A 16,793-nucleotide genomic window follows, 5' to 3' on the forward strand; every position below is an offset into this window, starting at 1 on the left:
TTGCATGATGTACCTAGTCATACTCATTAGGTTGCACATAGTTCAAGAAAGATGTAGCAACTTATCATTTTGCTAAAAATAAATTATTAAAGTTGGATTTTTTTTCTTAATTCTCACTGGTGAATGTCTTTCACAAACTCCTTTTGCATAAAAAAAATAAATAAATAAAATAGGAGTTTTCCAATATATCATGCTTGGATAGATATTGTCCATTTAGTTTCAAAGTCTCCTGTAATTACATACAAGTTCAGTGTTCCAACTTTTATTGCTGAAAATTATGACACAAGCAGTAGGAAAAAAAAAAAAGAAAAAAGAGAGAGAGATTTCAGGAGGACTTATGCAAAAGAAAAGCACAACATTTGAAGGCTCTTGAATAAATGACATTTTCCTTGTGTTTTTTCTGCACTGCTTTCTACATTGTGGCTTCAGTAAATTTACAGGTCGAGAAAGATAAATCTCATGTTATGATCAGTTACGAATATACAGACATATATGTATAGATCAGAATAAAAAGTCCTTTGGAGGGCAATGTACAGTGATGAAAGCAACTTTTGTTATGTAATGAGTCGGACAGTTGTACAGTCACTTTTGGTTAAATATTCCAGCTTGAAGCATTCAGCTGACATCCACTTTCCTTGACCTAGAAGAATAAAGTTAAGACTCTGGTGAGCAGCAGTAACAACAAAACAACTTCCCATGCTTTATCCCACTTCAGACAAGCTTTTTACTGTGTGATTGACTAATCTGTAATAACAGAATCACAGAATCACGGAATCATCTTGGTTGGAAGAGACCTCTAAGATCACCTAGTCCAACCTCTGACCTAACACTAACAAGTCCTCCACTAAACCATATCACTAAGCTCTACATCTAAACATCTTTTAAATACCTCCAGGGAGGTATTTTAAAAGTACTCAACCGCTTCCCTGGGCAGCCCATTCCAATGCCTAACAACCCTTCCGGTAAAGAAGTTTTTCCTAATATCCAACCTAAACCTCCCCTGGTGCAACTTTAGCCCATTCCCCCTTGTCCTGTCACTGGACACGTGGGAGAATAGACCAATCCCCACCATGCTACAGCCTCCTTTAAGGTACCTGTAGAGTGCAATAAGGTCGCCCCTGCACCTCCTCTTTTCCAGGCTAAACAACCCCAGCTCCCTCAGTGACTCCTCATAAGACTTGTTCTCCAGACCCCTCACCAGCTAATATCTGTATAGCTATAAGTACTGTTGTTGCTACTTCTGTACAACATAATAATTAATGAAAGCAATTTAAAATGTGCCTTTTATCATGAAAGAACTCAAATTATTTCACACATATAAGAAACTTTAAAAAGTATCTGTGATAGTAATATGTAAACAAAAAGTTGTAAATGGAGGAATAGACTCATAAAATACTTATAGTACTGTATGTGATAAATATGCATGCAGAAATTTTGTCTTGTTAATGCTTATACAAGTTTACTGCAATACAACAGTTAAGGGATCCTGTGGATCCTCCCTTCTGCGTTTTGTCTTTCTGTGACTGCAGGATCAATACCTTAGGAAAAAAAAAGTAATCTGAGATATACAGACATTTTGAATTGTCTATCATACCCTATAACACACAGCTGGAGAAAGATAGTTAAGAAGGTGAGTAACAACATGATTTCTGTTTTTGTTGTTGTTGTTGTTGTTGTTGTTGTTGTTCTTTTTAGAGGAAGATGAGTGGAAGAACTTATTTTATGTGGAAAATGTCTCTTAGCTCTTTTTTTTTTCTTTTCTTTTTTTTTTTTTTTTTAATACGTTAGAAAGCCTGACCTCTCTCCAAACTGATTTGACCCTAGAAGCCTGAATACAACACTCTCCATTACTTGCATAAGGTACAGCCTTCATTAACCAGGAAAGGTAGACTGGATCACTCTAGGAAAAAGTAAAGGATGGTGCTGGTCAGAGAATCCTTCCCTAGATAAGGAAGTAAGTAAAACTGTTCTCTTGGGAGAGCTGTCTTGGCAAATGCCTTCCTTGAGCTGATATTCAAAACATAACAGAAAGGTTGTATTTATATCTATCACAAATGTCTCTAATAACTTCAGGAAAGGACTGGCATTTGGACAATACTGAAAAAAAAAAAAAAGATATTACTGAATTCAAATAATGCTTACTTCACCCTTCCGTCAAGATAGAGCATATTATTCAGTGATGTGGGTCATGACAATCATCATCAGTTTAACTTGTCCACACAGCTTGTGGCCGGTTGCTGGTTGCACATTGACACAGGCAAGGACATATCAGACTTAACACAGATCTGAAAATTGAAATTATTTCAGAGTTGTGTCCCTGCAAAGAACTGCAAGTGATGCAATGTGCCTCCCACCAGTAAGGATTGTAGTGGTTAGTAATGTAAGGGTATGTGGAAGAAAATCTGCTTTATTAAGGTTATCCAGTCAATGACCATTTCAATGCAGGGGGGATAATAAGTAAAAAGGGGAGTGTTAAATAAGAATGCACAGAGACACAACTCTGGCACAGAGGAGATAATGGAGACAATACCAAAGACCAGAAGTCTCCACTCACTAACAGGTGGGCCATTAAGATACTCAACCTGCAGCTTTAGAGAGGGCCACCTAGACTTTTAACTGATAAAATGGGAAAAAAGAGGAATATAAGGATATGAGACCTTAGACGGGGAATCTGTGGGACTACGTAAAACTTACGAAGCAATGTTTAAGGTGTTCAAGAGGGAACAAAAGGTGCAATAAGGTAACACTTTTTCACTGTGAAGGTGACCAAGCACTGGCACAGGTTGCCCAGAGAGATTGTGGTGTCTCCCTCTTTGAAGACATTCAAAAGTCATCTGAACATGGTCCTGGGCAAGTGTCTCTAGGTGGTCCTGCTTGAGCATGGGTGTTGGACTGGCTGATCTCCAGAGGTCCCTTCCAACCTCAACCTTTCTGTGACTCTATGTGATTCTGTATAAAATGGGCTCCTTGCATGTAAAAAGTGGACTGTCACTATATCTCATATGACCAAGTTCTGGATTTGATCACTGTGGTCTGTCCTATCTTATTATTGTCCTTGTGGGTCCTATAAACTTTTTGCCCTTAGTGCCAGCTACTGGGTGGACAGGTGTGAGTGGACTTGATGTCAGCTACTGGAATCAGACCGGGAATGTGGGCACCTTTGCGCTGTGCTGTCAGCTACAGGAGGGAGTGCAGGTGTCTCAGTGCCAGCTACTGGAGCAGGTGGGGTCCTCATCTCCTTCTGCTGGAACAGGAAAAACAGTTATTGTGGGAAATGGGGTGAGTGAGACAAGTGAGAGACTCAGCAACAGTGGCTGATGCAGGCAACTGTGGCTGATGCAGGACCATGGGTCGCACTCCATGGTCTTGGTGGGCAGCAAGTACCTGTCTTTACCAAACCAGGTGTACATGGGATAGGCTCATATATTTGTCAGCAAACTTCAAGCTAGGCCAGCAAATGAGTATGAGGCCCTGGGTATGGACAGATTTATAGGGGGGTGGAGGGTACATGCTCGTGTCTGGGGTGACCAGTGGATGTGAGGTTTAAGTGGGATGAGTGTGTGAAGGCTATATTTTTGCAGCAGGCACCGAGCTGGATCAACCAGTGAGCAGGGGACCCATGGGGAGGATAAGAGGCTCCAAGTTCAGGGTAGGCATACTGGATGAACAGAGCAGCCATTCTGATACTCTGGTGATCTGCAAATGTGGATGTGCTTGTGAATCTAGAGAGTGTGTGTATGTGTCTGCACTAGTGACCTGCTGTCTTTACCAGCTGAAGAGGGGGAAGGGGACTTGGCTGTCTATAGTTATGTTTTTATATGAGTCCTATGTGTAGGTTCTGTTGAAGGCAGCCCTCTTCTGGGGCAGTCAATGTGACTTGCTGTGTCAGTGTACTGTGCATGTCCATGTCTCTGCAATACGTTTGAACCTGCAAGCTGGAAAGCAACAGGCATATCCATCAGCTTGGGGCAGAAAGCACCATATCTCCATGCTGGGCTCCAGAGGCATGGGAAGAGATATGTACAGACTCCCAAGATGCTGGGGACAGGAGGCACTAAACATGTAATAGTCCCTTAACATGTAATAGTCTTAATATGCACAGGTGCACAGGATCCATTGTAACGCATATTTGCAAAGTCTTCAAGTGCAAACAGCTGCAGATCTATGCACGGTATTTTGCAGTCACTGACTAGGTGGTAAGTGATGGTCTTCTGGGTAGGTAAAGTCATCTAATGGTCAGCAGGTATACTTATGCAGGAAATCACATTTCTGAATTTTGGCAGTCGTTTTTTTTTTTTCCCCCAGTTATTTGTAACAATGAAAAATTAGGAAAAAAAAAAAAAGTATGATATAGATAGATTACTTTATTATAGAAAGTAATTTGCTTAGGAATTATCAAAATAATGAAAACACAGATGACTTGAGCAACTTAAAATGATGCAAAGGAGATGATAAAACACAATTAAGATAGTAAAGATCGAATAAGGTCAAATCTGTCTATATATATATTTTTATTTCAGATTAACTGTATTTGTAAGTGAAAATATATATAGATGTGGCATACTGCAACTTTATTAAGACACTGGCCTTTTACTCCCTCTCCTAGTACATCAGGACTGCTCAAAACAGGAACAAAGACTGCATTTCTTCTGCTCAGCAGTGGCTTAGGGATAGCATATGCCATGTGATCTCAACAGCTGCTGAAACGCGGATGTGTCCAACTTAGTAAATTAGTAATAGGGACATATAATGAGCTAATCTTGAAGCCCAGATTACTTGTCCAGAAGTATGTGTAAAGCAGTCATCTGCATCTGGGACACGTGCTGCCCAGTGACAGTACATATTTCTTTGATGAAATTTTTTATGACAGCCAGCAGCTATGCAGAAGATACCTACCGTATTGATAAGGATAGTGATCTAGATGTTACAGTAGGGATCTGGGAGGCAGATAATAATACAGAGTAGGGAAGTATGAGAACATGAGAGAGGCTGTAAAGGTGTGATGGTGTGTGGAGAAAGCAATGCTATGTTATACGGTGGCTAACTGCAGTATCAAGTTGGAATAGTGGTTCAGTACTGAAAACTAGATTTTCAGTGACCTACTCACTCATTAGGTTTGAACACACATGCCGTAAACAGAGTAATGAAATATAATCTATGTGTAATTTCAGCAAAATAAGTGCATGCAACTCTCTCTTTCTAACTTTTTCCGTTTCTGAAAGAGTAGTTGTCAATGCTTTTTTATCAATTGGAGAAGTCATTTTAATGGGCAAGGTTCTCTCTAGAACCTAACTCTGCTCAATATTTTTGATAAAAGCTTGAATGGTGTACGAAAGGCTGTATTTCAGAATATTTCAATATTGTTACACCAGGATAGATTCCAAGGCATGGCAGATATGAAATGCATTGCTAACTAGTGGAAAATATGTTTGAAATTATATAAGTAAAAGTAAAGAAACCTTTAAAAATGATATATATATAGCTAGGAGAATTCAAACACACAAAGACACGAGGAAAGAGTAGCTAGGCAGAAGGCTATTTGTGCTTAAATTGTTAATTACAAGTTAACAACATGAGAAAGCAAATAGACTTGACTGACTCATAAGACAAGGGAGTCTGGACCCTTGTCTCTGCTCAGAGAAGAAGGAAGAGTTTACCTCTTGCCCCTACAGTGGCCCTGCGCAACAGGTATGTAAGCGCTGTAAGTCAAGAGTAGGTTCAAGACCACCTGATGAAAGTGAACAAGTACAAGTCTATGGGACCTGATGATATGCATCCCAGGGTCCATGGGGACCTGGCTACTGGAGTTGCCAAGACACTCCCCATCATATTTGAAAAGTCCTGGCAGTCAGGTGAAGTTCCTGTGACTGGAAAAAGGGAAATATAACTGCCATTTTAAAAAGGGGTTGAAAGGAAAACCCAGGGCACGACAGACTGGTAAGCCTCTGTGCTCAGTAAGATCACAGAACAGATCCTCTGGCAAACAGTATTAAGTCACATGCAAGACAAGGAGGTGATCTGAGACAGCCCACATGGCTTCACCAATGACAGATCATTCCTGACCAATCTGGTGTCCTTCTGTGATGGAGTGACTGCATCAGTCAACAAGGGAAGACTGACCAATGTCATCTACCTGGAATTTTGTAAGTCCTTTGACCCTGTCCCACATGCCATCCTGATCTCCAGATTGGAGAGATACAGATTTGAAGGGTGGACCATTGAGTGGTTAAGGAATTGGCTGCACCCAGAGAGTGGTGGTCAATGGCTCTATGTCGAGATGGAGGCCGGTGATGAGTGGTGTCCCTCAGGGTGTCTATTTGGGGACTGGTTCTATTTAATAATTCTATCAATGACATAGACAGCGGGGTTGAGTGCACCCTCAGCAAGTTTGCAGACAACACCAAGCTGAGTGGTACAGTTGCTAAAAAAAGAAGGAAGGGGAACCATAAATAAATAAATAAATAAATAAAAAGCAAAGGCTGTGCAGAAGCACAGAGAGAAAGAAGTTCCCATCAACACATCAATGAGCAATGTTCGGCCACATTCCAGGAAGCAGGACCTCAATACATGTAGTGGTTGTTTGGAGGATGGATGTTTTCATAATGAGGGCTCCCCCTCTCCTTCCTTTTTCCCACCTTTTATTGCTGAGTGTGACATCATATGGTATGGAATATCCCTTTGGTGTTTTAGGTCAGCTGCCCTAGTGATGTCCCTTCTACACCTCTTGCCCACTCCCTGCCTGCTAGCTTTTGTTGGGGTGTAGGGAAATTGGAAGGAGTCCTGATGCGGTGCCAGTATTGTTCAGCAATAGACAAAACATTTGTGTGATACCAATGTTGTTCTAGCTACAAGTGCAGAACACGGCACTGTATGGGCTGCTGCAGGGAAAGTTAACTCCATCCTAGCCAGACCCAGCACAGAAATGGAAGAAAATAGTCCAAATACTTCTGAAAGCTGGTTTTGCCATAAAACAAAACAAGGCCAAAGAACTTGCACAGAAGATCCAGTTTTTAGTAATAAAATGCCAAGATTGATGTTGTCAGATTCCAATGGGTGTCATCAACAAAGTAACAGTTATGTCTCTACCAACTAGCAAAAAAGAAACACATGCTTTCTTAGGTGTTGTGGATTTCTGGAGAATGAACATTCCAAATCACAGTCTGCTTGTGGGTGCACTCTAGCAAGCGACCCAGAAGAAGAATGATTTCAAATGGGGCCCTGAACAATGACAAGCCTTTGAACAAATTAAACAGGAGATAGTTCATGCAGTAGCCCATGGGCCAGTTCAAACAGGACAAGGTATAAAAAGTGTGCACTACACTGCAGCTGGGGAGTATGACACTACCTGGAGCCTCTGGCAGAAAGAACCAAGGGAGACTAGAGGTTGACGCCTAGGTTTTTGGAGTCTGGGATACAGATGATCCAAGGCCTGCTATACTCCAACAACAACAAAAAAAGAAATATTGGAAATGTATGAAGGGGTTCAGTCTTCTTTGGAAGTAATTGGTACTGAAGCACAGCTCCTCCTGGCAACCTGACTGCTGATGCTGGGCAGGATATTGAAAGGAAGAGTCCCCGCTACACATCATGCAACTGATGCTATGTGGAGTAAGTGTGTTGCACTGATTACACAACAGGCTTGAGTAAGAAACCCCAGATGCCCAGGAATCTTGGAAAAAATCATCGACTGTTAAAGACTACACTGGAGGCAATGGGTGCTGGGACATTCAAACATTGTGATACACATTTAGCAAAGGCCATCTGGTTAGTCAACACTAGGGGATCTGCCAACTGAGCCAGACATGCCCAATCAAAACTGTTATGTACTGTAGAAGGGGATGAATTCCCTATAGTGCACATAAAAAACATGCTGGTGAGGACAGTCTGGCCTATTCCTGCCTCAGGCAAAGGCAAATCCATCCCTGGGATTGCTTTTGCTCAAGGACCTAGGTGCACTTGGATAATGCAGAAGGATGGGGAAGTCCAGTGTGTACCTCAGGGGGATTTAATGTTGGGTGAGAATAGCTCTTGATTTGGATTGTATGATGTTAACTACTATATAATACTGTATGTCATCAATACTGTGGTTGCTATATGTCATATTAATGGTATTACAGTAACAGTCACCAATATAATGACAAATAATCTTTGATAGAACTGGACAAGCAGAGGGGTGGTGGAAGAAGAATTGGCTTCAGCATGCAACAATCCAACATCACACACCATCTCTTCTCCCCTAAAAGACTGTTATGACAGATGGAGCCCAAAGTCAAATAATAAACCAACTCAATGCACAATTTAGAGGGATGGCCCATAAACTAAGAAAATTATATCTGTATATATATATATATATATATATATGGACAGGAAAAGTGACTATTTATGGGAATGTACTGGAAAATATGGGACCTGAGTATGACACAGATGGTATGGAATAAGGGGTGGATATTATCCTGGTTTCAGCTGGGATAGAGTTAGTTTTCCTTCTAGTAGCTGATATGGTGCTGTATTTTGTATTTAGGATGAGAATAATGCTGATAACGCCAATGTTTTAGTTGCTGAGAAGTGTTTGCACTAAGTCAAGGACTTTTCAGTTTCTCATGCTGCCCTGCCAGCAAGGAGGCTGGGGGTGCAAAGAAGCTGGGAGGGGACAGAACGAGGACAGCTGACATCAGCCCAGCACTGGCAGTCAGGGTGCTGAGAGGAGATCCTTGTCTTGCATGTGCTTTAACACTGGTTGCAGGAGGATTTGTTCCATGTTCTTACTGGGCACAGAGGTAAGGCTCACTGGCCTATATTTCCCCGGGTCCTCCTTTTGACCCCTTTTAAAAATGGCAGTGATGTTTCCCTTTCTCCAGTCATGGGGGACTTTGCCTGACTGCCATGACTTTTCAAATACGATGGAGAGTGTCTTGGCAACGACATCAGCCAGTTCCCTCAGGGCCCTGGTACGCATGTCATACTGGTTCAGTTTCATCAGGTGGTCCCAAGCCTATTCTTTGCTTACAGTGGGAGGGACTTTGCTCCCCCAGCCCTCATCTACAGGTTCATGGACTTGAGAGACAAAGAAAGCCTGACTGGCAGTGAAGACCGAGGCAAAGAACTTGTTTTGCTTTCTCCATGTCTATTGTTACCTTCTCATTTACCAGAGGGGGTATACTCTCCTTCATTTTCTTTTCTGGCTAATGTACCTGTAGAACCCCTTCTTGTTTTTCTTCACATCCCTTGCCAAGTTCAGTTCTATCTGTGCCTTGGCTTTTCTGATCCCACCTCTATCCACCCAGATGGCACCCCTGTACTCTTCCCAGGCCACATGTCCCTGCTTCCACTGCCTGTGTATTTCCTTCTTACACATCAGTTTGACCAGAAGATCCTTGCTCAGATTGGTTTCCTGCCTTCCCTGCTTGATTTCTTACTTGTTCTTCTAAAGTTCAGGGTGCTGACTTTCCTCTTTGCCAAGCCCATGTTCTGTGAGATCAGAATCTTAGTCAGGGTGTGGTCACTGCAGCCCAGACTACCTCCAATCTTAATGCTTTTAATGAGTTCATCCACACTGGTGAGTACCAGGTCCAGTAATGTTTCTCCTCTGGTTGGTTTGTCTACTATCTGGACCAGGAAGTTATCCTCAATGCACTCCAGGAATCTGGAGAACAGTGCCCACCATTCTGTCTTGACAAACAGGTTTGGTGCATCCATTTATTGATAAAACTTTGGCCTAGGATATCTGTAAATACAGTAGTTCCCATATGAAGCAGTCATCACCCAGTGTGGTTCCAAGTGGTGATAAGCAGTGATGATTGTTTTCAAAAGCAAAATTTCTTTTAGATTCTATCTTATTATGACTGGCATTAGCCTTGCATAGCAGAAAGCAGCCTTACTGAGCAGACTCTTCTGTGAAAGACAGTGACTATACAACATTTCACAGATGGGAAGCCATAGAAGAGACAACAAAGATCTCACCAAAAGTGTCAGAGAAGGTCTCTAGCAAAAGTAGAAATCAAAGCCAGATTTGTTTTCTGTTGTCTAACTATAGGCTAGTAAGTTCCTTCTTCCTCTTTGTGATTCCTACCTACATAAAATACAATCCCAACCTTATGGAAGGCACTAGAAAAACTGAAAGAAAGAGACATGACAGGGGAGAAGAAAAGGAATGTTCTTTGTGGTGTATTTTGGGAAAGGAGTCCGAGAAGAAAAAATAAAGTCATTAAAAAAAGAAAGAAAAGAAAAGAAAAGAAAAGAAAAGAAAAGAAAAGAAAAGAAAAGAAAAGAAAAGAAAAGAAAAAAGAAAAGAAAAGAAAAAAAGAAAGAAAGAAAGAAAGAAAGAAAGAAAGAAAGAAAGAAAGAAAGAAACAAAGAAAGTAAGAAAGAAAGAAAAAAAGAAAGAAAACAACAACAAAAAGGAAACCAGGCAGCCTGTTTTTCTTGCTTTGTTCTGATTACTTCCACTCATCAGTAAAATGAAGTTACTATACAAAAAATTCCAGGAAAGTGACTTCAAGGAAAAAAAAGAATTTGTTGGCAACTTCTATATATAGATGTTTTTATTTCTTTCAGCTTTTCTGCTTGTGGTCAGTGCTTCTCTGCCATCAAAAAGGTTTATAAGCCCCATGTAGCCTGCTTTAAGTATATTAAACTGAATATTTTAAGGCAGATTGTTTAAGGACTTAACTGTGTTTAAAGTTTGCCTACAGTTTAGTTGGCATCAGTGTAGATAATTTCCCTCTAAACCATGCTTAACATACAGACTCATGACAGAAGGCAGTTGTTAACAGCAGCTTGATAGGGTGCTGCTTGCCAGCAGAATGTCTGTAGGATCTGAGGATTGTGACTGCTGTGCACTGAAGAAAACAGCTGCTTGTTGAAGATGTTAATGACCTCAGCTGTCTGGCCCTACTGCCAAACTCTGCTGCAGTCATTGCAGAGCAGGCAGCAGCTGATGTACACTTCCCGCTCACTCTTCCCCGGGTCAGACACTACTCTTTAGCACACAATTTCCCTGGCAGTTTGTGTGAGTGCAGTAGAATATGAAAGGGTGCAGCTCATGTGTGTTGGAGATTCTCCTCTTTTGCTCTTTCACCTTGGATATGACCTACGGCAGAGGTTCAGACAGGAAACCTGGGGAACCAGAACTTTAAAACTCTGCCATCGGAGTACATCCCATCTAGCAGACCTTTAGCCCCAATCAATTATGAACTTAGAGAAAAAAGGCAGCCATTTGTTAACCTTATATATTTTGTTTGTTTATTTTTTTATATTTTTGCTTAAACTAAAATAGGGCTGCTAATTTAAAAATTCTAACTAAATGGAGGTATGTGTATATAAATCCAGAATCCTGCATTCTATAAGATACTCTTTTACGTTGTTGGTTTTTGTTTGTTTGTTTTAAATAAACATAGTTAATATGAAACTTTAAATTACATAACTTAACCTAGGGCTGAAGTTTATTATAATGTATTTAATAATTTTAAATAAAAATAAATCACGCAATAGAATTCATTACTATTTTTTAAAAGAAAAAATAATTACTGAATTGGAAATCACAAACACAACGCTCTATAGTCTGAGAATTTTACAGTGCTCATGGACAGCTCATTCAGTTCCAATGATCAGTTAGTTCAAAGATGAGAAACTTACTACAGGCTAAAAAAGTAGAACATCTAGTTTTCCCCATTCAGTCTTTGAATAACAGATAGGTTTGAAAGGCTGAGATCCACTACATCAAAAATAATGACAAATGTGATGCCCAGAATCCCACAGGTAGAGTTGTCCTGTGTAATATATTGTCTTAATTGCAAACTGTGTTTTGGTTAAAGTGTTTGATATGACCAGCATATTTGGTATAATTTTGGTTCAATATATGTATTCTAAAACGCTGTTCCAGATTCTAGGCAAAAGCCTACACTAATTTTAATGATACTTTTTACAAATACATCCTGGCACAAGTATATAAAAATTTATCTAATAAATAGGATGTATCACTTAGTCATAACTTTCAAAAATTTAGTATGAGTAAATACATGCTTGCATTAATCTATTTAGCCTTAAATGTATATAAAATTAATTCTTCTCACTATCAAAATAAAATATCAAATAATCTATGAGATTATGTTTAAGTCAAATATCTTCTTCATAGTTATCAAATTAATGGTAAGGAGAAAAATGATTAAAAAAAATACCAATAGAAAGCAGGAGTAAAGTACTGTACTTAAAGACTTTTTGGAGTTACACAAAAGACTTGAGGAGAAAATTATGACTGTGCTATCTGGAAGTTGATGACTTTTCATGTTGGATTTGTGATAATGTTACTGAGCTTGAAGATGTTACTCCCATTCCTACTGAAGAAATAATACTAGTCCTGATTTTCGTCTGACTTGGACTACATTACCACTCTAATTCCACAAAATTCCAGATTTACTTCTGGTTTACACAGGTATAAGTAAAGCTTTTTTGTTGTTACTTGTGTTGTATGTCCAGTACATATAACATCTTAATTTACCTTGCCATAAATTAAGCCATTCTATCTTTGCTTATACACCAGCTATGTGTATATGTATATGTATATGTAATCTCTCTCTAAAAGAGATTATTTCTTTCATCTTTGAAGCAGCATATTAGTACTTCCTCTGTCACTTTCCATTTCCTTAGATTAACCAGCCACAATGTTTTACATCTTTTCTTGTAATTCGTTTTCTAAAACTTTAACAATTTTTGCTGCTATCCTCTGGACTTTCACTATCTTTCTTAAAAATGTACTGTCAAAAATTTGGTGCTTGATTCCCACTGAGATCACATTATTTCTGCACAAACAGATAATTTTTCTTCACTCTTTTAATTTGTATATATTTATATTTTACACTTGATAATTTTCTTGTTATGTAGAGCAGATCTCATTATCTACAAACACTGATACAAACAACTCTTGTGGAATAGAAAATTACGTAAGAGAGATACAAAGATTTGTAAAGAACTCCATTTTACATTTTGATAAAGAATACAAAGGAAAATAGATAAACTTACTCTCCATGACTTTAAGAAATAGATGCTGCTAAATTTAATTAAGTTAGTGATATGGATTACCTATTCCTGGAGCGCTTCCTGGCTAGTGATGTTTTCCCAGTAGTTGGAGGTATTTTAGACTCTACTAAATGTCAGCATTGGTGGTGCTTTATCAGTTATTGGGGAAGACCTGTCAGTTTGATTTGATTGCAATGAAAAAAGCATTTAGGTCTTCTTTACCTTTGTTTCAGCAACTTGCAAAAACTTCTTAAAGGATGTTCTCTCTTCTCTTTTCCTATATGTAAATTCTAGGACAGTCATTTTCCGTCCTTTCTCCTCCTCTCCAGCACTGGAATTAAACAGAAGAAAACTGCACTCACCTCATCCTTTCCCAAGATGAAGGGAACAAAGGGAAAAACTACTACAGCTCCTACTGGAGCAGAAGTGATTATTTATGTCTGAAACTGAAGCAGAGGTCAGAAGTTTATGTGATTGTGAAGTTGCAGTCAAGTGAGCGGTGGGGTTGATTTGAGAGAGAAAATGACTTCCTGAATTTAGGATTCAACAGCCAGAATGGCTAGGTACACACAACCTTTCAGTTAAGTCGATTATTGAACTTCAGGAGCTTCAGAAAGATATTTTTATACCTTTAAGAATTCTACTAATTTCAGTGGAAATTTCAGTGCAGACTTGTAATATGAAGGTCAATAAAAATTACTTCACCATTTCTAGTTTATTTTTGTGGATTAGAATTTGGGAATAATACTTTTGAGTTTCTCTGTATAAGTATTAATTTCAGGGAAAGTGGATGAATTTGAAAAACTGTGATATGATTATTTTTTCATATTTTAACTTTTTTTGTGTGTGTGTTTGTTTTGGTGAGTCTTATAAGGCTTTCCAGATTTCTTTTCTCTGTTAATCTATGAATGTGAAAAATAACATCACTGCAATGTGAACATTGACATGAAACACTTCAAATATTGTATGGTTTCAATTTAACAATCAAATAAATATACAAAACAGGCAGATTTCCTAAATTTTTATTAAACTTTTTTTTTTTTTAATTCCAAACAAAATGTTCATAATGCCTTATATGTTGCAGATATTAATCATCGTGTATCATGGCTTGGTCGAGAGAATATGTTAAGTAAGAGGTTTCAGTGAAAAAGATTTTGAACTTATCCAGTCTTGTATTTGTCTGACACTAGTCATCTCTAGAAAACTTACATTCAAACTACTCTAGTCAATGGAAACGAAGACACCTCACTCTTCCTCAGTAACAAATCTTCCTCTAAAAGTGCATATTTCTTTTCTCCTATTGCCAACAGTGGGAGTTTAGACTAAGAAAGATCACATTTTTTTATTGCAACTGAAGATTCAGATGAATCTGGACATTAGAATTTTATTTCTCAGTGAAATATTCTGATAGTGCTGATGTAATCTGTAATGATCTGGTCTACCAGTAACCATTTTCAGATATTGGAGTGTTTTGTTTCTGTGCAGTTTAAAATGACAAGGTAGCTGTTACGTGGAAAGGTACTGGCACATGAAGCTACTCAAGAGAATTTTCCAAATTCACTTTGGATTCACTTTTATATTTATTTTCTTTGGATCTTTAACTATACAGATACAGGGTGAAATTTTATTTATTTATTATTTTATTTATTTTTTTAATTCTTGTCACTTCCTACATATCAATAGTCTGAATCATTCTGCATCTTATATTATTTGTTTCTTGGTACTTGGGCCAAATTATGCTCTATTTTCAAATGGTTATATTTCACATCATATGCTGAATTTGAGAATCTGTTGAAAAACAAAACAAAACAACAACAACAAAAAAACACAAGAGGATAATTCTATCATTTGATTTATATTTGGTTTTTAATTGGAGAATATACAGGTTTTAATTAGGATAAAGCTGCAGAACTTGTTCAGTATCATACTTTTAATCATTAACTAAGGATTATGTGACAGTAACTTAGAGACAATTGAAATTCTACTGCTTGTCTATTATATTGGCATTTTCTACAAAGTAGGATTTCCATTTAAAATGATAATTAATTATGTAACTATTGATTATTAGGAACCCATTGGTTTAGTGAGTAGTACCATAAAATATTTTTAATTTTGCTGAAATGATTTGTATGTGAAACAAATAAGTAAACGATGAGTAAAGACACCACACATGGGGTGAATATTTCAAATACCTTACAAAAAAGTAATGCAGAATCAAGGTTTGTTGTGCAACTATTTCTCCCATTAGTTAACATTATTCACTGGGATAATTCCACTCTATTTTATAGCTAAATTGATATGATAATTACTGGCCAAGAAACTGAGTAAAATCAAAGGTTTATGTAAAAAACCCAGGAACTGCAAAATGAGGTAAAAAATGGAAACTGTCAATGAAGTGAGGAGGGATCACTCAATGCCAGACTTCCGGGTACAAAAAGGAAGCAAAATATAAATTTTAGTAAGAAAGTCTCTTGGTCAATCCTTGTTCAATTCAAAGTCAATCTGACATTTTCCTCCTTTTCAAAATAGGATATTAAAACACTTGAAATCTTACCCTCTGGTCTTTCAGATATTTCTGTTCTTCTTCCCTTGCTACATCTTAGAACCAAGAGGAATAGTCAGTGAGTAAAAGTGGACAGTAAATTTTTATAATATTGAATCCATGCTCTGCAATTATTCTATAGAGATGGTTGATACTTTTTCCTAAGGACTTGTTGCTTCAAAATACTGCGCAAATATGTGAAATGCTCTGTTCTTAAAAGCCTCTAGGTATACCTGATAGTAGTTTGTGAAACTTCATTTCTAAATTAGGCTTATCCCCCACTCTATGAGTCATCTGAATATGACCACTAGAGAAGTACCTCTGTGGCCTAAATGGGAATGATCTCTTAAAACAAAGTCTTCATCAAAACATTTTAGTCGCAGAACTGTTGTTTTGCATCTCATGCAAAAAGCCCAGTTACATTGCATACAGATTAAAAAGGGAGTGATGTCAGACAGCTAAAACCTCTTTCTGTTTGGAAATTATTACAGACCTATCCATGGGCCTTTCAGCTCACTGAAAGTCCTGGGCCAACCCACTACTCCTGGAGGAATAGCTGTACTGGTGTTTCTTACAGAAACATCCTTTCAGTTAGGGGAGAAGTAGGTTTTCCCTTCCTGGGAACAAGTAACAGGCCTCAGCTAAGGGTCTGGGGAGAGTTGAGGTCACCTTTATGGAGCCTGAGCATGTCTATTCTGCCGTCATTTGTTTTCAGTAACCTAAGTGCAATGGGATTTTATCTGAGGTCTAGAACATTCTAGAGCTGCCTCTCCTAAAGAATACTCACAGCTACTCTTGATTATTCAGGGTCTTCAAAGAATCTTCTGATTTTATTCACCCAACTGCTCCATTCAGTCTTATTTTTAACAGAGGACATACTTTCTAGCTGTATATTCAATGTTGTGGTAAGATTCCTGAAACTTTTTGAACATTCTGCAAAAAGAATATATGATTATGATTTTTTTTTCAAGAATTGTACTCAGGGAAATTGGTTCTAATTAATGATGGGATTGTAACTTTTATATTAAAACCTGGTTTGTTACCCTGCTATAGGGTAATTGCAGCAGATGAAGGAAACATATTTACTGAGCATGAGGTAATTGAAATTGCAATGTTGTTTTTGAGAGAAAAACATCTCTTTTCAGAGAAAAAGAATAAAAAGACAATCACAAAGGCTCACAAGACCAAATTATTCTGACTGAAAACACAAACCACATTTATAAGGTGATGCAGAAAA

General features: G+C 38.3%; 1 long non-coding RNA gene across 1 annotated transcript; it reads left to right on the top strand.

The window, feature by feature from the left end:
• Nucleotides 1–1,526: 1,526 nt before the first annotated feature.
• LOC121065485 lies at nucleotides 1,527–13,921 on the top strand. Its single transcript, XR_005817102.1, has 3 exons — nucleotides 1,527–1,630; nucleotides 1,825–1,954; nucleotides 13,309–13,921. It is a non-coding gene; the product is annotated as an uncharacterized LOC121065485 (long non-coding RNA).
• The last annotated feature ends 2,872 nt before the right edge of the window (nucleotides 13,922–16,793 follow it).

The sequence above is a fragment of the Cygnus olor genome, chromosome 2, assembly GCF_009769625.2.
Source record: "Cygnus olor isolate bCygOlo1 chromosome 2, bCygOlo1.pri.v2, whole genome shotgun sequence".
In the NCBI taxonomy this organism is placed as follows: domain Eukaryota; kingdom Metazoa; phylum Chordata; class Aves; order Anseriformes; family Anatidae; genus Cygnus; species Cygnus olor.